Source organism: Sorex araneus, chromosome 1 (genome assembly GCF_027595985.1).
Source record: "Sorex araneus isolate mSorAra2 chromosome 1, mSorAra2.pri, whole genome shotgun sequence".
Classification (NCBI taxonomy): domain Eukaryota; kingdom Metazoa; phylum Chordata; class Mammalia; order Eulipotyphla; family Soricidae; genus Sorex; species Sorex araneus.
Genome location: NC_073302.1, coordinates 32,348,795 through 32,371,312, shown reverse-complemented (window position 1 = coordinate 32,371,312; position 22,518 = coordinate 32,348,795). Strand labels below are relative to the sequence as shown.

The 22,518-nt window shown below is 39.4% G+C and overlaps 1 protein-coding gene across 1 annotated transcript in view; it reads right to left on the bottom strand.

The window, feature by feature from the left end:
- GRIN3A (glutamate ionotropic receptor NMDA type subunit 3A) overlaps positions 1-22,518 on the bottom strand; it is a 207,569-nt gene that overhangs the window by 145,263 nt on the left and 39,788 nt on the right. The gene's annotated exons all lie outside the window — the stretch shown is intronic.

The window sequence follows — 22,518 nt, the reverse complement described above, 5'->3', positions numbered from 1 at the left end:
CTGGAATAAAAGTCCCACAGTTTGGAAAACCGTATTTCCTGTCTAAAGAAATAATTGGTTACTTTTGATTGATTTTCTTATCATTTTAGTTAAGAGTACTAACAATTGCTATTATTCACTAATTTGTTCGACTTGTCTCAAGTGAAGTAATTGGAAAAAATTACTTTTGCTCTCCTAGAAAACATCTTAGAACGAGTACTTGTAAAAAGATGGTGTGAAACATCAATGCATCATGGTTTCCTAAACTTCTAGCTCCTGTAGAAGGTTGTTCTAATATATGTGTGTTAATGCTCTGAATGTTTACATTCTCCTATCATACATATAATGCATACTTTCCCATGCCTTATCCTCTCAATCAAGGCACCATGATTTACAAAGTTATTCATGATTGAGATTCAGGTATACAATGTTCCAACACCGGTCCCACCACAAGTGTCCCCAGTTTCCCTCCCTCCTACATCCCCCCTCCCTCAACCTTCCCCACTTGTCTCTATGACAGACACTTTGAAATAAAATGGTTTGATTTTAAGACCTGTAGTTTTACAACACTGCTACTGATAGGTTTTCATGCCTGACACATTCCACCTTGAAAGACACCCACCCCAACAGTGTGACCACCCTACTTCTCAGTTGTCTCAGTACCCCTTTCTTCTCCATGCTATCCTCACCCTCCATCCCCTGTGGTCTGCATCCTATTCAAGGACAGTTCTCAGTTTCTGCTACCTTTGCACAGTTGCTGTTCCTCCATTATGCTTCTGTTATACCCTCCTATGAGAGAGATCAGTATGTGTGGGTCCCTCTCTTTCTACCTTCATTCAGCATGATTCTTTCCAGGTCCATCCATGTAGCAGCAAATTGAATGATTTCCTCTTTTCTTACAGCCAAGTAGCCTTCATTGGGTATATGCCCCATAGATTTTTAATCCAGGCATCTGTTCTTGGGCATTTGGATTGTTTCCAGATTTTGACTATGATGAACAGTGCTATAGTGAATATGGGTGTGCAAATGTCTTTTCTAAACAGTGGTTTGTACCCTTTGGGTAGATGCCAGTAAATGGAATTACTCAGTCATACAGTGCTCAATTTCTAGTTTTTTGAGAAGTTGTTTTTCATGTTTTCTTCCAAAGGCTGAACTATCTAAATTCCCACCAGCAGTGAAGAAGGGGTCCATATGTTGAAATCTTAATATTGAATGTGAAGGAGTGAGGTCTTTGTAAAGCTATCAGACCATCAATCCCTTTAGAATGAGATTTATGTCCTTGTAAAGCCAAAAAGAACTGCTTGTCCCTTCCACTTTAAAAGGAAAGGTACAATTAGACATTGGCAGTCTGTGACATATGAATATCCTCACCTGATTGGCACATATTAGCTCCATGATTTCAGATTTCTAATATTTGAAGCCATAAGAAAGAAATTCTTGGTGTTTATAAGAAGCTTAGTTTGTTAGTGAGCGTGTGTGTGTGTGTGTGTGTGTGTGTGTGTGTGTTTAACAGTCTTACTAGATTAAGATCTATGGAATCATTATATATGTGTGTGTATATATATATATATATATATTCCTTTTTTACTTCACTTTAGTAAAGGACTTAGTAATTTTTGCAAAAGGTAAGACACATTTATTCTTTATCACTACCATCCTGAAAATGTTTAGCAACACAATGCCTTACACATGTTAGGTGTATAATAAATACTGGCCAAATTAAGCTATGCTGCCAATGGATTCTATTAGACTATTGGACTATTTTAGAGAATTTGCCAAAATTCATGTCCATCGTACAAGCAGAGAAATGAGGAATTAATTCTCAGTAATGTTTCAAGCTCTTGTACAAATGATGTGTGCCCTCCACTTGCCCACTGAAAATGCGTAGTGAGACATGAGATTTTATATGTGATAAATCCTGTTTTACATGGAAGATTATGAAAGCTTACCTACAATAGTTATAACCTACTTCTACCTTTTATCATTTATAAAGTACTATGCACTGTATGAAGAATAATTTTCTACTCACTTCATTTAATATGCAAGATTGAGGAAATTACAAACAAAAGTTTGAATTATAAACCCCAAGTTTTTTCTCGTATCTGAATTCCTCCTTCTCAATGATCATGTTGAATTACTGAGTTGGTTTTCTGTTTTTAATTTTTCACTCCATGCAGGTTAAATAGTGCTGATCAACACAGTAGTCTATATCTTGCATATAGGTTAACATCTTTTATTTTTATTATTTTTTTTTAATTTAAATTTTATTGAATCACCATGTGGAGGGTTACAAAGTTCTCATGATTATGTCAGTTATACAGTACTCAAACACCCTTCCCTTCACCCGTGCCCATATTCCATCACCAACCACCCCATTATACCTCCCGCCCCCTCCCACCCCCCCAGTCCCCGCCCTTGTAAGTGATAAGTTTCACTTCGTTTACGCTTTATCTTGGTTACAGTCCATGTTTCAACACATAACTCACTATTGTTGCTAGGGTTTCCCCCCAAAAAAGAGAAGACAGTCCCACTGTCAAGGAAGCATTTGATGGCTCTCCATTGCTGAGAATGTAGAGATATTAAGTCCCGCTGTTTGTTACATAACTTTTCTATTTTTTCCCCCCTCGTCCCGCGCCACCGAGATCACACCTGTTTAGTAATCACCACGCTGCCTGACAAAGGGAAAACAAACCAAAAGAGATGGTTATTTCTCGTCATCAGCCGGCGTGGGGCTCTAGCTTAGTTGATAGTCTGGTATAATGTCTGCAAGCAGTTTCTGGAACCAAAAGTAATACGCTGGTATCGGCCCCGGCTCAAGATTCCACCAGCGTCCCGCTGTTCCAAGTACATAATAATTTATTCCCTTGCATCCGGTTCCCACGCCACCAGGTCCGTGTCAGCTTAATGGACATCATACTATGGTTAACGCCACGCCGCGTTTTTTCCCGAGAAAGAAGGATATTTCTTCTCAGCCGGCGTGGGGATATGGCTTAGTTCAGTCTATAGAGATGGCTACCACTTTGGTGGCCTTCAATATTTCAGCAAAAGACTTACTATTCTTGTTAGGATTTCCCACCAAAGTCCGACCCGTTAAAGTCCAGGGAAAATTCTGCCTAAAATTCTATCGCTACAATCTTTTACCCTTTAACAAAAAACTTAGTACTATTGTTTGGAGTTTCCCCCCACGTTAAGCCCTGCCAAAAAGGAACATTTACACATTGCTGACAATCAAGAGATATTAGCAGCCGCGCGGTTTTGGATTTCTATATGAAGTCCAAGGAAAATTCTTTTGGTAATTGCATTGCTCGCTGGCAGCGCCTGGGCCAGAAGTTCCCAGCACACAGTTTGGAGGCATTTTGGGGGCGCCGCTCGTGTCCAAAGTGGTTCAGTTGCCTCCGGGGTCGATCTCGCGCGGGGCCGCAAAGGAGCGTCCCCACATGGCTCTCTGCTTAAATGTCGGCCGGCACAGGGTGGATCCGGGAGTCCGGTTAACATCTTTTAAGTAAAAGAGCTAAAACCTAGCTGAGCTTTAAATTTTTGAAAGACTGAAGGTGTTTTTGACACAAGTAAAGAATGAGTATTCCAAACTTTTATGGGAGAAAAACTGACAAAAGCTGTAAGTGAGAGCAATCAGAGTGGTAGGTTGGATGACTTATTAGACTGGCGTTTTGGTGGATGGAGATTGACACTGGCGGTGACACTCGTGTTGGAACATTGTGTGTCTGAAATTCTACTATGAAAAACTTTATAAATCACAGTGTCTTTAAAAAAAGATTTATTCCGGGGCCGGAGCGATAGCACAGCAGGTAGGGCATTTGCCTTGCACGCGGCTGACCTGGGTTCGATCCCCGGCATCCCATATGGTCCCCCAAGCACCGCCAGGAGTAATTCCTGAGTGCAAAGCCAGGAGTAACCCCTGAGCATCGCTGGGTGTGACCCAAAAAGCAAAAAAAAAAAAAAGATTTATTCCAAATAAAACTTTTGATCAAGATTTGCAATAGTATTAATTATGATAATATGTTAAAATACAAAAAGGTTTTGGAAGATCATCTATTTTCAGCATTCAACACTGAGAGGGAAATTAATCTCTTTGGATTTGTATGAATTAATAATGTTTATGTTTTCTTACTTAGTTTTCTTCCTTTCTTCTTCCCTTTTATTTCCTCCCCAAAAGGGAGGATAAGCCTTTCTGTAGCTAAAAGAAACAAATTATTCCCTATTGTTTCCTTGCCTTAGCTCTCTAGTCTTTCGCCAGTTTTTTCCTAACATAAAAAATGCAACCATATCACTTCTGCATCATAATGCCTGAATCACTCATAGCTAATTTCAAAACCAAGGGTGTCGTTTATAAGACCATTTCTAAATGTTAACTTCACCTTCAATTCTCTAAGTATGTACTCCAAGACAAGTCATATTGGGCATTTTCTTTTCCTTCTATCAGAGTAAATATCTTCAAACCTACTGAAGTTTGATTTGCTGATGTCTCCACCTGGAAATATGTTTGCCTATATTTATGTCCAACCTGCACAACCTAGGTCTTCCCTCTAGATTTCCAGAACCTAAGTTATGTTGGATTTACTGTTTATGGTTTGATAACTCTTTCTGCTTTTGCTGTTGATCTTTTTTTTTCTCACAGTATTTTATAGTGCAATAGTGAATTAGATTTTTGTTTCTATGATTGTTCCCTCCATTGCTTAGTAAACAGAATTAATCATCTCGAGTCATTTTATTCATCCCTCTTTTACAAAACTGATCAAAGTGTAGCTATTATGATAAATGTTTAACTCCCACACTAGAATAAAAACATTTTAAGGTCAAGGATCATAGCTCAATTGTCTCTTTCAGCATAGTTCTAAGTATAACCAAAGATAATTTTTGTCAAAAGGAATTTTCATAGCTAAACTCAATTCAAGGGTCATTATCATAACTTCTTCACTGAAAAGCTGTGAAGACTTGGGGTGGAGCGTTAGCACAGTGGGTAGGGCGTTTGCCTTGCACGAGGCCGACCCGGGTTTGATTCCCAGCATCCCATATGGTTCCCTGAGCACCACCAGGAGCAATTCCTGAGTGCAGAGCCAGGAGTAACCCCTGTGCATTGCCCGGTGTGATCCAAAAAGAAAAAAAAATGTATGAAGACCTTTTCCAAAAGGGCTTTAAGATCTAATAGTTTGCCCCTAATTGAACAAAGAAAGACCTATTAATATAACTCCTACAGAGAGACCCACTAGAGCACTGTGTGAGGTATCTGCTCTAAAGGAGCAGGAGTGAACATGTTCTGCATTTGCCTAGAAGAAAGTAAGCATTCAATCAATAGCTGAAAGAAAATAAATGCCTTTGACACGAGAAAGTGACAAGGAAAGAAAATGAAGGCCCCTGCCAATGGATAATGATAATCCATGTAATTGTATTCATGCCTACAAATAATTTTATAAAGAAATCTCAGATGTTGAAGTCAATTCTCTCAGACACTTAAGGGGCACACTTCTTCAAGCAAGCACTTATCGATTATTGGTTCAAAAATACGCTGTGATACAGCATTTACAGTGTAGCCTCAGATGGAGCATCTCCGTACTTCTGTCTACATAATGATAAATATGTGGATGCATGCTCTCACAAAATACAAATGAGTAATTAAAATACCAACATTCAAGACTGATAGTAAAACTTTCATCAATAGTTGGGACAAAAATATTCAAGAGCTCTACTGAACTGTGGGAACTGGATCTATAATGTGAACAAGTCTTTGTATAACTTTAGTTTGCTTTTTGTGAAAGAACAAGCCATATTTTTAAAAATATTCCCACATAACTTCCTAAATAAGAGTTACAATAACAGAACAGCCAGAGTCAAGAAGCTTCTTGCTACCATGCAGAGAAAATAAAACTGCCTCATAAATGCATTCCATTTATATAAATTAAAATAAACTAGCTTAGCGCACAAGGAGAGGAAGAAAAAACATGAAGTTAAGTAGTACTGATATTCTCATTGCCCTAAATGAATATACTCTTTATTACGAATGACATGTTGTACTAAACATTATGAATTATATATTATTATAGTTAATTGCATATATATAAAATCATATGTCAAATTATATATGTAATTTTAGAATTTTCAAATAATTTTACTGGGAGCAGAGATAGGTTAGAGTGGTAAATTGTCCCCCAAGCACCACCAGTTTATGTAGCTCTACTCACTGAGCCTGAGCATCAAAATTTCAGGCCCGCACTTCTTGGCTGAGTGTCATAAAGAGTAGTCCCTGGGCCCCTAAGCACTGATGGAGAGTCACTTCCTAGTGTATATGTACATATATGCATAACTTTCCTACACATTGAATTCAACCTTTGACTCTCTAGAAAGGATGCAGTTATCAATTCAAACCTATTGATTTTGCTTGTTTATTCTTGGGGATCATCCCAGAGAAACTCAGGTGGCCTAGAGGCACCTCCTCGTGATACTTAGCTAACTGGCTGATGGATCATAGTGAGAGACCAAAGATGCAGTGTTATTCAGGCCCTGTGGTGATGGGAATTATCTGGGTCACCTTTTGGGTATTTGGGTTGGGGAATGTGTATCCTTTAGAACTACATGTTGTAATGCAGTGCTGGGAATAGAAATGGCATCAGCTACACAGAAGCATGAACTTTGAGCACCGCACTATCTCTTTGACCTTTATTCCTCTGACTTTTAAGGGCTTTGTTCCCATCGTAATCTTATTTATACATTATTTTGAAGGCTGAAATTCCCGAAAGCATAAATTAAAAAATAGATCAAGAACAGCTATGTTGACGTGCACTGATGGCATCTCAACAAATCAAGGGCAGAGATGGAGGTTGAGAGTAGTAACAAACATTTAGTTGTCAGCTACGGAGACAGGCAAAAGTCTCAAAGAAGCATTCAATGGTGCAGGAAAAATTACTTCACCGGATCTTCACCTGGATTTATAATTAGTCATGTGTTAAAATGCAACAGACAGAAACATCTAGCAAGAACAGTATGCAAACTCTGAAAAAGAAAAATCAGAGTGGACCTCATTGTAAATGACAATTAGGACACATCAGAAATTGGGACATTTATAACTAAAACAGGGGAGAACTAACAAAGGGATTAATATGAAGGAAATAAACACAACCTATAATAATGTGTACATTTATTGAATATGCCATATGAGTTGCAAATCACAAATGAGGGGTCAGAGTGATAATACAGTGGCTAGGACATCTTGCATGTGGCCAACTTGGGTTTGAGCTCAGCCATTCTATATTTCTGTCAGCCAAGGAGCAGGCCTGGCCAAGGTGCTGTCCCCAGTCTGCCTCAGCAGAAAGAAAGTGGCTTGACTTCCATCTCCTCGCCAGCCAGGGCCATTAAAGTGCATGGGGAAGTGGGAACAACAGCAGGGGTCTCTGTTTGCTCCTGTCCCAATTCTCTGAGGGTCCCTTCCCAGGTACTGTTCTGATTGGTCTTGCATCACTGCAGTGGTGACATGGCCCTGGCAATCTGCATTTTTCAGATCCTTACATTCCAGTCATCCCCCCTTGCTCCCGGAGCAGACTGAGCTAGGTTCCTTTTTCTCTTCTGGCCTGTCTGTTTGCCTCCCCCCCTGGCTGGGAGCCCAGGTTCTCCTCACTCTACTTTTGGACATCTCTGTGTTGTACTGATGTACAGAGGACCTGCTTGGCCCCAGGGCGGGGTGGGGGACTTCACTTCTGTCCTCTGGTTCTCCTTCCACAGTGTTCTCACATAGTTTATTTGTCCCCCACTTCCCTACACACCATCCTCACCCTTCCTCTGCATTCTCCATCCATCTTCTATCCATCCTACTATCCATCCACCTTCCTCTGCATTCTCAGACTTTTGCTTTGTTACACCAGCAACCCACCTTTCACCTGTTCCCTAGCAACCCTCCTCCAGCCCCTCTTTGGACAAGGGATCATCCCTTGAGCTATAAAGATGGAACCCAATGTTACATTCTCTTCTGTCTCTGCCCCTGCTCCAGAACTAGAACCAGAAAAAAAAATCTACTGTCATACCTGAAAAAAAAAATCACTCTGTTAGTAGTGATATTGAGTGCAGAGTCAGGAGTGATACCTCAGCACCAGTGGGTGTGATCCAACAGCAAAAAAAATCATGATTAAAGAAATATAGATGAGAGTTGAGAAAAAAAAGATTACCTGGGTAAACAATATGCAGATTTGTTTTGGGTGGGGATCTCCCAAGAAGTGTTGTGGGGGGGGGGTCTTTAGGACCCCTCCCGGCAATTCTTGGCTTACTTGGTCAGCAGTTTAGTGTTAGGGCCTGAGAATCTGTACTGCCGAGGACTGTGTGGGCTTCTGGGGCAGTGTTCAGGATCTTCTGGGTCTGCACCTGGAGATGCTGAGGGGGCTGGGACCATGCAGTGCCAGGGATCAAACTGGGGTGTCTTAACTCCTGGTACTATCTCTCTAATCCCAATATATAAAATTTTAATTCCACCATGCAATAAAAATAAATTTCAGGGAATTGAGGATATGGTTCAGTGGTAGAGCTCTTGCCTTCTTGCAAGAGCTTTACCTGAGTTCAATTCCCAGCATTGCTAAAAACAAAAAATAAACTCAATAAATACCTTAATAAGTTCCAGATGTCTTAAAAGCATAATGTCAAATCATTGGAAGATAGACAAAATAAATAAATATGTCTCATAAATAAAAATGATAGAGAACTATAAAGATGGTAATTCTCAAAAATGACAGAGAATTATATTAAATTTATAACAACACACCTAATCTTTACTATGACGTGTCTGTCCATGTAGTTTTTTGATTTGGAGCAATACCCAGGGGTGCTCAGGGGTCACTCCTGATGGTGGTTTGAAAACTGTATGTGGTACCAGAGATTCAACCAGAATCAGCTGCATGCAAGGCAAGTGCTTTAACTCCTGTACTATCTCTGGTCCAACACCCATCATTTTTAATGATTAAATATTAAAATAATACGAAATGGGGAATATCTATAGTAATTTTTATTAATGAAGAATAAACAATCACAAAGTAGAAAGGATATTTATTAATCAATAAAGAAGTAGAATATTTGTCTAACCATTTCTTCAATCAACAAAAATAACTTTGGTGCCAGGAATGTAGCTCAGTGGGAAAGCAGATAGCTCACATGTATGAGGCCTTATGTATGTATCTCCAGCCTGTCACTGTCACTATCATCCCGTTGCTCATCGATTTGTTCGAGCAGGCACCAGTAACGTCTCTTATTGAGAGACTTATTGTTACTGTTTTTGGCATATCCAATACACACAGGTAACTTGCCAGGCTCTGCTGTGTGGGCTCGATACTCTCGGTAGCTTGCCGGGCTTTCTGAGAGGGGCGGAGGAATCGAACTCGGGTCGGCTGCATGAACAACCGTTGTGCTATCGCTCCAGCCCATCCCCAGCCTATTTTCCTATAATCCTCTTCTCCCCCAAAGAAAAATAATTTTATCTTTATTGGGGGGGGATTTTAGCATCAACATCCAGTAGTGTTCAGGAGCTACTTCTGGATCTGTGCTTGGAGGTTGCTCCCCATAATACTCAGAAGACTATGCAATGCCAGTATCCAACATGGGCTTATAGCAAGCAAAGCATATGTTCCTTGAGCTGCCAAGAAAGATAATTTTTGGGCTGGAGCGATAGCACACTGGGTAGAGCATTTTCCTTGCACGCAGCTGACCCGGGTTTGATTCCCAGCATCCCATATGGTCCCCTGAGCACTGCCAGGAGTGCATGAGTGCATCAGTGCATGAGCCAGGAGTAACCCCTGTGTATCGATAGGTGTGAGCAAAAAAGCAAAAAAAAAAAGAAAAAGAAAGATAATTTCAATGCTATAATAAGCAAATATGCTTTGTAAGAAATTTCCAGCCTAATCAGTGGGCAATAGATAGAAAATATATAGGCAAGTTACCTATATAAGACATATAGGTAACTAAATATGTAATACAATGAGTTAAATTCCTATAAATGAAACTAATAAGGTACACTCATAATGAGGTTAGAAGGAGTGTGTCTCAGGATCGTATAATAATTACAATTGGTAGGGGCAGTAGGTTAAGGCAAGATTTTGTACTGGACATGCACTAATTAGAACTTCAGAAAAAAACAAGAGATGTACATAAGAGGATTCATTATTATATGCCAATAAACTTATGAAGTGATTCATAAAACATACACATTTAACTAACAATGTGGCCACATTTTGACTACCCATTAATGTTCAACTGTCTTTAGAGTCCTGAATAAATTGAACTCATTGCCTACTTCTGTATCTTATTTGCTTCTGTATTGTTCTCTCCTGTGATATCTACAACGTTCTTGCTTAAATCCTACGCAACACTTGTTGTCAGTAAGATAAGCAAGTACTGAGTCCCATTTACTGCACTTTGATACATCTCTCGCCTTATGAGAATATATTAAAGTGTAGTAAATGGGGCTTCGTATTCAGAAAAAAGTCAGGCCCATCACTTAGGGACTGAGTCTGTCATTTACAAGTCAGTAATATTTTTGAGTTATACATATTTACCTCTAAATCAAGACAATATTATCTCCTACCTTGCAGATCTAACGTGAGAATTAAATCTGAGACTCTGGTAATATATACAAGTACCTGGCACAGAAATGTAGGCCAGTTAGAATTTGCTTTAGAGTTAAGTCATCGTGTTGGAAGAGCTTGGGAAAGTGAGTGCGATCCAATGCTTTTTCTTTGCCATTGTTCCTGTTCGATTTTTTTTTCCTATTTTCCACACAGCAGTCTTTAGAACTAATAACTATTTACAAATATCTTTTACACCAGGAAAACAGTGACTTTACTGCATGCAGAGAGAGATTATTTATTTGGGAGACATTCTGTTCACAGCAGAGTATCTCTTGTACCCCCAACTCTTCTTTCTTCGGTAACTTATTCCAGGGTCACTTCACGCAGTCAGGAATTTTTGGTGCCAACTCTGTGGCATCAAAATTTTTGGGTCCAATCTATCTGTCCTCCCTGAGAACAGATTCAGCCCTTTTCTGGATCAGTTAAAATTTCAAAAGCAGGACTGTTTTTGTGATGTGAGAAGAATCCTGAGTCGATGTTCTGCATAGTAAGTCTGGAGGTATAGATGTGTACAAACAAATGAAAACTCCCCACGCCCCTAGCCTCCTCTCAAACAGGATTAAACCGCAGTAAAGAACCTGCCAGACACTTTGAGATATTCCCTGACAAAAGAAAAGAGGTTTGAAAAGATGGAGTACTTGCAGCTTTACTTAGCAAGCAAACCCATTAATTTTTGCCTTCTGGACCAAAGCTCAGAAAGCTCAAATAAGCATAATATTTTCATTACTTAGAGATGAAATTCCGTTTCCTTTCATAAGTCTGTTAATTACTAATGGTGTTCACGGGGTTCAGAACTGACATTATGCTGTTCTGGCTTCTCAGCCAAAGAGATTGCAGGAGGTTTTCTCTTTCTCAATATCTCACACCTCATTTGACCGTTATTATGTAGAAGTCTTTCATTTCTGAAAATTAAGGCTTATTACTTTAGAAACCCAAGCTTTAAAACAAATTTTATGTTTGCATTAAGGATCAAGGCAAACATAAAGCCTAATCCATGCCCAAAAATTATAATCTAATAATAATAATAATACACATGAAGAGCTAATACCTACTGATATCCTTAGTACTTTATGAATTGTCTTAGTTTAGCCTCACAATGGCCTCATGATGTTACAACAATAATTAATGTCCTTGAATAGATGACAAAGTCAAGGCTCCAGAAGAGTGAGTAATTTCCCCAAGATTGTGCAGCTGCTAAGTAATAGAATCTGGATCCCAAATCCAAATTTACAGGGCTTGAAATCTTGTGCTTTAAGTTATTACTCTATATTACTCTCTACAATTGTTAAGAAGAGAACTAGAAAGCTTTGGTTTAGTACATTTAATATAGCTTCAATTATTTGAAGTAATCTTCAAGGCCTTTGCAGTAAAGTCATTTTTTCCCTCTCTTTCTGTTTCCTTTGTTGTCTTTATTGCAGTGTGCTGGGGGTCATACACTGGACTGTCTTAGATATGATTTTTAAATTTTATACCAAATTGTTTCATCTTCCTATAACAAAGATCAGATCATTACACTTCATGAACTTTCAGGAAAAATATAAAGGTTTAAAGCCAATTTTAGTTCCCTTTTATCACCCCGGCATTGGTCAAAGTACAAACCGACATTTGAATGAACCTACATATACATTTATATGTATCAGTAGGCAGATGATTTACAACATAATTAAAATTTGTTGAAGTATTCAAACTATTGTTACCGACATTCTCAATGACAAACTCTCTATATTTTCTTATAATGGGAACTATTGAAATGGACACTATATAATTAAACTATCTGGCATACAAGTTCAATTTCCTATGGAAATTTGATTACTTTATGTCGATGCAGCTTGAAACTATTATTAAGAGATAGTTTATGTCACATGTTAATTTGGTTTATAACACTAAGAATGAAAACTCAGCGAAATCTGATTATTTCTATTCATAAATACCCTCTAGAACTGTCACCACAGTTGACATTAACTTTTTCTCAGTTCAACAAGTCTAAAATAAAATACAAGTACACGCTTTACATATTTGAACCACAGTACAACTAACTGTGATGCAATATGCCTTTCATATATACAGGTTTAGCATTTCGATGTCAGTTTTTGTAACATCATCATCATCATCATCATCATCATCATCATCACCACCCTGTTGATCATCGAATTTCTCCAGCGATCTCAGTAATGTCTCCCTTCATCCTAGCCCTGAGATTTCAGAAGCCTCTCTTTACTCGTTCTTTCCAATGGTGCCACATTAGAGACTCTTTCAGGGTCAGGGGAATGAGACCCATCATTGTTACTTGTTTTGGCATATGAATACGCCATGGGGAGTTTGCAAGGCTCTCCCATGTGGGCAGGAAACTCTTGGTAGCTTGCCAGGTTCTCCCTGAGGGAGAACTAGGCTGCAAGATGACACACGGCTGCTTGGGAGCTTGGTTTTATAGTTTCTGAATGTTGGCCATTGATGGGATTACACGGCGCCGGGGGCAGTCCCTGGGTGTGACCGCCTAGCAACTGGAAAGTGGGGAATCTGGGTGGAAGAGGCCCAGTCCCAATCCGAGCAGGCTTGGAGGTCTCAGCCCCAGGTCCCACACACCTGGGTTCCTCTGCATATTTTGTATGCAAAGTATACAAAATATATTTTGTAATATATTACAAATAATTTTGTAACTATTAAGTTAGCTTAATTGCATATTGGTTGCTTCATTCATTTGGAAGTGAAAAAAATTATTTCACATTCATTGTTTGCTAGCTGACATTGACCAGTTCAACACTAAAAATAGTGATCGCATGCTATTAAACTATATCTTAGTAAATTTCTACTTCAGCACATATTTCAAAACTTGTGACCTACTAATTATGATTAAATTCTGCTAAAATAACATTTCACTTAGATTACTAGGTATACATCAGCATAATTACTGGTTCAAAGTAACAAGGCATTAGAAATATTGAATCTTTGCTGAATGTCTTAAAGTTTCTCTGGTCATTCTGACAGTGCTTTCTCATGAATTAGTGATCAAGCTCAAAGGGTTTTTAAGCAGTTCTGGGGAGTGAAGGTTCATAGTAATGAATCCTGAAGAAACACATCTATATTCTTTCAGATGGTCTCTGTGAGCATAATTACTAATTATAATGTGAAAAAGATTTATTTGGCTAATTTTCAAATTTAAGATTTGGAATATATCTGGCCCTGCTCTGAACTCATTGGGCCAATCATTGTCTATATCTGCTCAAGACCAATAATATTTAAATTAGGCAGAAATATTACACTTGAATGATCCAACAAAAGTTATTGGTATACCTATGATTTTATAATTTTGTTTGGAACAGACCCTGTAAATCACCTGGCTTGATCAGACAATTGTCACTGGAAAAAAATGATCTGAGAAATAGTCCAAAGATGTATGATCTAAGGGTGCTGGGGGTGAGGGGACTCTCAGGATAATGGAGAAATCCAGGTACTCTGGCTGAGGGTCTGGCGTAGCAGCACTGCACATATAAAACTGTAATATTGTATTATTGTTTGAAAGTTAAAAATGCATGGGTGAAAGCCTGCCTCAAGGGCTGGGGTAGAGAGCAGCTGGGATAAAGAAGGGACCATAACGACAATGATGGTTGGAAGGAATTGCTCTGGATGGAAGATGTGTGCTAAAGGTGGGCAAAGAACCAAACGTGATGGCCTTTCAGTATTCATATTGTAAACCATAATGACCAAATGGAGAGAGAGAGAGCGAGAGAGAGCGAGAGAGATAAAGGCATAAAGGGTAGGGTGGGGGCAGGAGAGATACGGGGGACCGGGGATATTGGTACTGGGAAATGTATACTGGTGGAGGGATTGGAACATTGTATGAATGAAACTCGGTCATGAAATTTTTATAACTGTATCTCTCTCATGGTAATTCAATAAAAAAATAAAAAAGGTGAAAAAACAAAGTGCAGAAAAATCAATACAAAAAAGTAAAAAAGTAAATCATGTAATCTTAAAGAAAATATTAAGATCACCTAAGTCTTTTTAAAAAAATTTTTTATTGAATCACCATGAGGTACAGTTACAGACTTACGAACTTTCATGCTTATGTTTCAGTCATATAATGATCGAGTACCCATCCCTCCACCAGTGCCCATTCTTTACCACCAATGTTCCCAACCCCCTCAACTCCTGCCTCCCACCTCTGTGGCAGGCTCATTCCCTTTTGCTCTCTCTCTCTCTCTTTCTCTCTCTTCTCTCTCTCTCTCTCTCTCTCTCTCTCTCTCTCTCTCTCTCTCTCTCTCTCTCTCTCTCGCTCTCGCTTTGGGTGTTGTGGTTTGCAATGCAGGCATTAAGTGGCCATCACGTTTGGTCTATAGTCTACCTTTAGCATTCATCTCCCATCTCGAGCAGGCCTTTCAAGCATTCTTTATTTGGTGGTTGGAGCTGAGCTGCCTTTTCCTCCAGTATGTGAGGCCGGCTTCCAAGCCATGGAGTGAACTTCCTGGTCCCAATCTCTACTATCCTTGTTAGTGTTACTCTGCCATTCTGTTACTTTATATTTCACAAATGAGTGCAGTCCTTCTATGCCTGTCCCTCTCTTTCTGACTCATTTCACTTAGCATGATACTCTCCATGTTGATCCACTTATATGCAAAGTTCATTATTTCATCTTTTCTAACAGCTGCATAGTATTCCATTGTGTAGATGTACCAAAGCTTCTTTAACCAGTCATCTTTTCTAGGGCACTTCCCCCCCCGCCCCGATTCTGGCTATTGTAAATAGTGCTGCAATGAACATACACATGCAGATGTTATTTCTATTATACTTTTTTGCATCTCCAGGATATATTCCCAAAAGTGATATTGCTGGGTCAAATGGGAGCTCAATTTCTAATTTTTTGAGAAACGTTCACACTGTTTTCCAAAAGAGCTGAACCAGTCAGTATTCCCACCAGCAGTGAAGGAGAGTCCCTTTCTCCTCACATCTGTGCCAACACCGGTTGCTTTTGTTCTTTTGAAGAAGATCACCTAACTCTTGTTCAGATTAAGAAATTCCATAATTTAAGGAGTAAGAACAAATTAAAACAGTTCTCTTTCTCTTATGAAGGCTAATAATCTAGCTGAGGTAGTCAGCCTAGTTATGATCTTTAGTGAACATGACTATGTTTTAATATTTATGAATGCCTATTTAATTTGTATCTCTTGAATTTTTAAAAAGTTTTTTTTTACCACACCTGGCTGTGCTCAGGGCTTTCTCCTCTCTGCACTCAGGGATCACTCCTGGAAGGCTCAGGGTATAATATGGGGTTCCAGGGATCAAACCCAGCTTGACCACTTCCAAGGCAAGAGCTCTATTTATTGTACTATCTCCCCAGTCTCATCACTTAAAATTTTTTATTTTAGTTTTTTATTTTTGTATTGAATCACTTTGTGGAAAATTACAAAGCTTTCAGGCTTAAGTCTCAGTTATACAATGCTCTAACACCCATCCCCTCACCAGTGAACATATTCCACCACCAAGAATCACAGTATACCTCCCCCCAATCCCCCCACCCCCCTCATCAATTAAATTTTTGAGGGAAATTTTGGGTTCATGTATAAAGAGATATAGTGATTTATAAATCCACTAACATTTTTTCTCCACTGTGACAAGCACACACAATTACATCATATCTTGAAAACACAGAAACATTAATTATTAATCTATTTAGTCTTAAATATCAAATTGGATTAAATTATTTCCTGGTTTTGTATCTCATTTACTGTCTCAGCAAGGGCATCATCTCTTTCTGGCATTATTGAGTACTGATATATATTTTTCAATCTATGAATATTACTTAGCCTCTATTTTCACTACTATTTGTGACATCCTATTATTTTGACATACTATTAATCCCATGCACGGCCAGCATCCAGAGACTTAAAAGCAAGCTCCCAGAAGCGCGCAGCCGCTCTGCAGCCTCGAGATATCATATAGTCTACTTCTCTCTCCGGAGAACCTGGCAAACTACTGGGAATTTCCTGCCCACATGGGAGAGCCTGGAAAGGTCCCCATGGTGTATTAATATGCAAAAACCAGTAACAAGCTGGGTCTCATTCCCCTGACTCTGAAAGAGCCTCCAATGCTGCATAGTTGGGAAGGACGAGTGGAGAGAGGCTTCTAAAATCTCAGGGTTAGGACGAAGGGAGACATTACTGAGACCACTTGAGAAATTAGATGATCAACGGGATGATGATGATGATGATGATGATGATGATGATGATGATGATGATGATGATTTTTGACATTCTAACAGCTCAATAAAAACCTTTATTTATTTATTTATTTTGCTAGGGAACATGTAAACAAATACAGACAGGTCTTTATTAATTCTAAAGAAAAAAACTGCTAACCCAGCTTTTTCATAAAAAAATGGCCAATAATATAGGCTGGCATCTCAGAATGTTGTTTTTTTCCCTCTCCCTTCTGTATCCTGGACAGGGTTGGAGAGATCAGATACTCCATCTCCTACATCTTCTATTCCAGATCATGCAAGGTACACCGGAGTAGACTGACTTCTTAATGTATTCTAGCATCCCTGCTTATGTCCTTTGAAACACAGTAAGGAGATCTTTGTGCTTATTTAACAGTCTAAATAACCTTTGCTTTATTTTACTTTGGGAGTTTTTCCCCAAAGTTTGGAATTTTCCCAAGAGTTTAAAGCTTTCTGGCCTCCACAGCCATGGCAACTCATTTTCTTTGCAGAGAAAACTTTCAGTCTTCGGCATCACTAACTCCCAGTCATCTTTCAAGACTGTTGCCAAGCTTCCTTTCTCCTGGGAAACTTCCCTGACTTGTCTCAGATTCCAGCTGTACTATTCACCTCTCTTTTACCCATTGGCATCTTCATCATACTGTACAGTTCCATATCCAAACTTTTTCTTTCTTTCTTTTTTTTATTTTGTGAAGCGATATGGGCCACACCTATGAGTGTTCAGACTCAACCCTAGTTCTTTGCTCAGGGATCAATTCTGGCTGTGTTCAGAGGATTATATGAGATGCTAGGTATAGAGTCTAGGTTAGACACATGCAAGGAAAGTGCCTTAAACCCTGTACTACCTCTCTGGTCCCCCAAACACTTACATCAATCATTAATCATTTTATTCATCTTTTTTCACTGGACTATTTGTGGGCTGAATTTTCTCTCCTAGTAAAATCTTGAGTAACAGGGCCCTCCAAATAAGAGCCTCACAATTCTCATTTTATTGGTTGAACAAATCAATGATGTTTAGTTTAGCTCTTGTCAGAAGAGACTGACCTTTCACTGAGATGCGTATCTATTTTTTATGAGTCATTTTCCTTCCTGTTTGACTAATGTGGTTTTTCTCTAGAGGGAAGAGTAATTATTATCTACTTCCCCATAAAATCTTTTCCTTCCAGATGACATAAATCTTCTCTGATGTCAATCAGGAAAGTGGCACCTGGATGCTGGGAAGATTGACAAACCTGCTCCCCACATACATGCCAGGGGCACTGTTTAGAAATACAAGTGAATCATGGTATGGCAAGCTCAATGTGTGCCAGTCATTTTCATTATACTAAAGACAGTTGTAGGGAAATATTTATCGAGCTTCATAAATTATTCAGAATTGAATTTGTTTAAATGCTCAACACTGATGCACTTAAAACGTGATGCAATAGACACAGATATCAGTTATTGAGGCAACTTCTCAGTTATTTCTGGTATCGTTTTGGAGGGAACTAGGGAAATTGAAATCTCAGTGACCGAGCCTGGAATGACATCCTAGCCAAGTGAAAGTAAATGACAGTAAATAAGGAAGATGCTGTTAAGGGAAAGAAGAGCATAAGTAAAGGAAGATGACAGGTCTTTTAGGATTTAAAAACTGACTAGCACCCTAGGATTAGAGTACATAACAGCTTAGCATTTTACCCAGAAAAGCAAGTAATCTGGCTTCTGTACAGTTGAGGCCAGACCGTGACTGATAAGGAGAGGGAGACATTGATAACGAGCCTCCAGGGCGAAGCTTGCCCCCTTTTTGGCCTGACTTGGTTGACTTTGCCACATAGTGAACAAGGCAGAAGAGCGAAGGTGCTCACTTTTCCTTAAGGAAACAAAGTGCAGATTGCTATCGGTTGAAGCCAGGGAGCCCAGAATGAGTTTTTAAAGTACAGGGCAACTCTAATTAGAGAAACAATGGGACATATTTTCATGTCTCTCTCTCACCCCACTAATGATCTTGCTCTGGAATTTGCACTAGTAATTTCTCTCTCTTCTGTGATCTCATATCAGCTACCGAAATCTTGAATATCCAACTTTGCTCCTTCAGGATAATTCTAGATTTTATTTCTTTAGCACAAGTGTGAAGATGTATTAATGCTTAACATTTCTACTTCCTCAATAACCATATTTCTCATCCAAATAAGGCATTTATCTTCAACATTCTGGGAAACAACTTCTAGGAAAGCAGTTTTCATGGCAAAATATTGCTGAAACCAAGAGGTAATTTTTGTTCTACATCTGACGTTCCTCTGAAGATTATTTGATATAGTCGTCTCTCCCCTTGAAACACTTCATCCTCTAAGCTGCTCAATCCCAAAGGCCTTGTTTTCTTCTTACATCTCATTTGATCTTCACAGTCTATCATTTTTCTAAATTTAATACTCCCTAAGGCTCTGCCCTTGCCACTGTACTTATTTTCTACATTTCAAAATTTCCTTACTAAATTTAAGTACCATCTGAATCCTTGATGCTCCAACCTATATAATGTATATTTTTAATTTTTTTTATTGAATCACCGTGAAATGCAGTTATAAAGCTTTCATGATTTTCAGTCATACAATGATCAAACACCCATCCTTCCACAAGTGTACATTTGCTACCAATGTCCCCAGTATCCCTCCTGCCACCCCCACCCCACCTCACCTCCTACCTCTATGGCAGACAATTTTCTTCTTACTCTCTCTCTACTTTTGGGAATTATGGTTTACAATACAGATACTGAGAGGTCATCATGTTTGGTCCTTTATTGTAGGATAACATGGGATTTGTCCTTTTAGCCTTGCCGCAGGGAACTTAGTTTACCTTAATGCAATGTCCTTTCTGTATGGACACAGGAAGGCAGTTAATATTATGCTTTGTAACTTGGGAGCTGATTGACTCCAATAATATTTACTCCCGGGCATCTGCTTTCTCCACTCAGTTGCCCTTAGTTCCTAGTATCCCAAAAGCAGGATCCCAACGAGGGATGGAATGGACCCAGGGCAAGCCGTGAGCTACCCTGGCATCAAAATGGGCCAGGCCAAAGTGCCACAATACTCAACTATAAATTGAGAGCATGGTCATAGACAAATGCTGTCATGATCCAAAAATAATGACAAGACTAGGACGCTGCTAGGGTTAGGAAGACTAACCTGGCCTGAGGACTGTGGTTTGGAATATATAGTGAATGTTCACAGGAAGAACCAAACTTTAAGTCTGATGTATCTCTTACTGTGCTCATACAGGATGACATTGCTAGAAATATTAGAAGTAAATTTACTATGACTATTTAAGCAGATTACTAGCTGAGGAAGGAAGAAAGGGACACACCCTGACATACCCTTGTTTGGACCCCACCCTTGAACGGATCTCCTAGTAATCTCCTTGGATGAGATTTTGTTAATCTTGAGAAATGGTTTTACCCTTCTTTGTTGATTTGTTAATGTTCAACCCACCTTTGTGTCACCACCCTGTGTAATTTGCTATATAAACTAAGACTGTAGGAGACAGAAGAAGACGGAAGAGACAGAGAAGAGACAGCAAGGGGAGACACATGAGAGGACATGGGAGAAGAACAGAGGAGACACAGAAGCAGAGACAGTGAGAGGTTGGAAGAGACCAGAGGAGAGACTAGAGAGACAGAGACAGAAAGACAGACAGAAGAGAGCACAGCGACACACACAGAAGCAGAGCACAAGGAAGAGCCATCCTGATCCGGTCCCTACACAGCGGCTCGAGAACACCGAACTCGAACTCAAGCAGTGCATGTGAGAGAGAGCTACCCTGAGTGCCCGTGGACAACAGAACAACACGACACATCATTGCATCTCCCCATCCCGCGTGCTGCCTTTGTAAAGTTTTTACACTTTATCTACTTTTAACACATATCTCCCATTCAGAACAATACTGCTAACCATCATTGACTTAGTGATCCCTTCTCTATCCCAGCTGCCTTCATCCTGAGCACATGAGGCAGACTTCCAACCGTGGAACAATCATCCTGGCCCTTGTCTCTGTCCTTGGGTGTTAGTCTCATATTAATATCATGTATATTTGACAGTCATCTTCATATGTTTCCTTCACTATCTCAGGTTAAAAAATGGAGGGTGGGATGTTTTGGTCCCATCTGATGGTGCCTGGGGACTACTACTGACTGTTTGGGGGATTGCTCCCTGTGATGCCCACGGAACCATGTACCCCAGCCCCTGTACTATAGCCCTGGCTCCAAAAGTAGAATTTTTTTCTGGTATGACTGTGTAGAACTTTCGAAGATTTGAGAACAAAATGTCCATTATTTACTAGGAAAAAAGTCATTCCCAAGCCCAAACGAAAACCACCAACTCACACTAAATAGGAACTGTTTACTTCTTCTTTTTCTTCTTCTTTTTTTTTTTTTTTTTGCTTTTTGGGTCACACCTGGCGATGCACAGGGGTTACTCCTGGCTCTGCACTCAGGAATTACTCCTGGAAGTGCTCAGGGGACCATATGGGATGCTGGGATTCGAACCCGGGTCGGCTGCGTGCAAGGCAAACGCCCTACCCGCTGTGCTATCGCTCCAGCCCCCTGTTTACTTAAGAGCAAGGAAAACCTGTGTCTTCTTTTGGGTAGGCATCTATCTTATCCATATGTGAGACATCTGAAACTTAAATCCAAAGAGATACACTTCATTATTCCCTCTTGCCCCAGTCCATATATTCCTGGCAAATCCTCCTCCTCTCATTAAATTCCTTCCCAAGAGACTATCATCTCCATCAATTATTCTGGCCCACCACTAAGAAATCAGGCTAACTCTACAGTTTTCTTCACATCACTTATTGATTCATCAGTATGTTCCATTCACTTGAAACATATCTATTAATTACATGGCCAAAAAATATATGATTTACTCCAAAACATATATTTCACATTTATCATCTCACTGCTTTGAAATAAAGTCTCCATAATTTTTCACCAAAACTAATGTGACAGTTACCTTATTTATTAGTCTCTCTGTCACTAGCTCTGATTGTCTAAATAATCAGGTTTATATATAATAGATAAAACTCTAATTTAAAAAATTAAACTCATATTTAATGATAGTGATAGCACAGTGGATAGGGTGTTTGCCTTGCATGCAGCCGACCTGGGTTCGATTCCTCCACTCCTCTCAAAGAGCCCGGCAAGCTACCGAGAGTATCTCGCCCGCACAGCAGAGCCTGGCAAGCTACCCATGTCATATTTGGTATGCCAAAACAAGTAACAACTAGTCTCACAATGGAAACATTACTGGTGCCTGCTTGAGCAAATTGATGAACAACGGGATGACAGTGACAGTGACAATGACATATTCATTCCTTTGCTTAAAACACTCAACTAGTTTCCCACTGCAACTAAAGCAAGATCTTTAACCATACCCTAAGTGACCTGATTATATATAGAACTCGACCTGACACCATGCACAAAAGTCAGATCAAAATGGATTAAAGACCTCAACATCAGACCACAAACCATAAGGTACATTGAAGACAAGGTCGGCAAAACTCTCCAGGATATTGAAGATAAAGGTATCTTCAAAGATGACACGGAACTAAGCAATCTAGTAAAAACAGAGATCAACAAATGGGACTACATTAAACTAAAAAGCTTCTGCACCGCAAAAGATACAGTGACCAGAATACAAAGACTATCTACAGAATGGGAAAGGATATTTACACAATACCCATCAG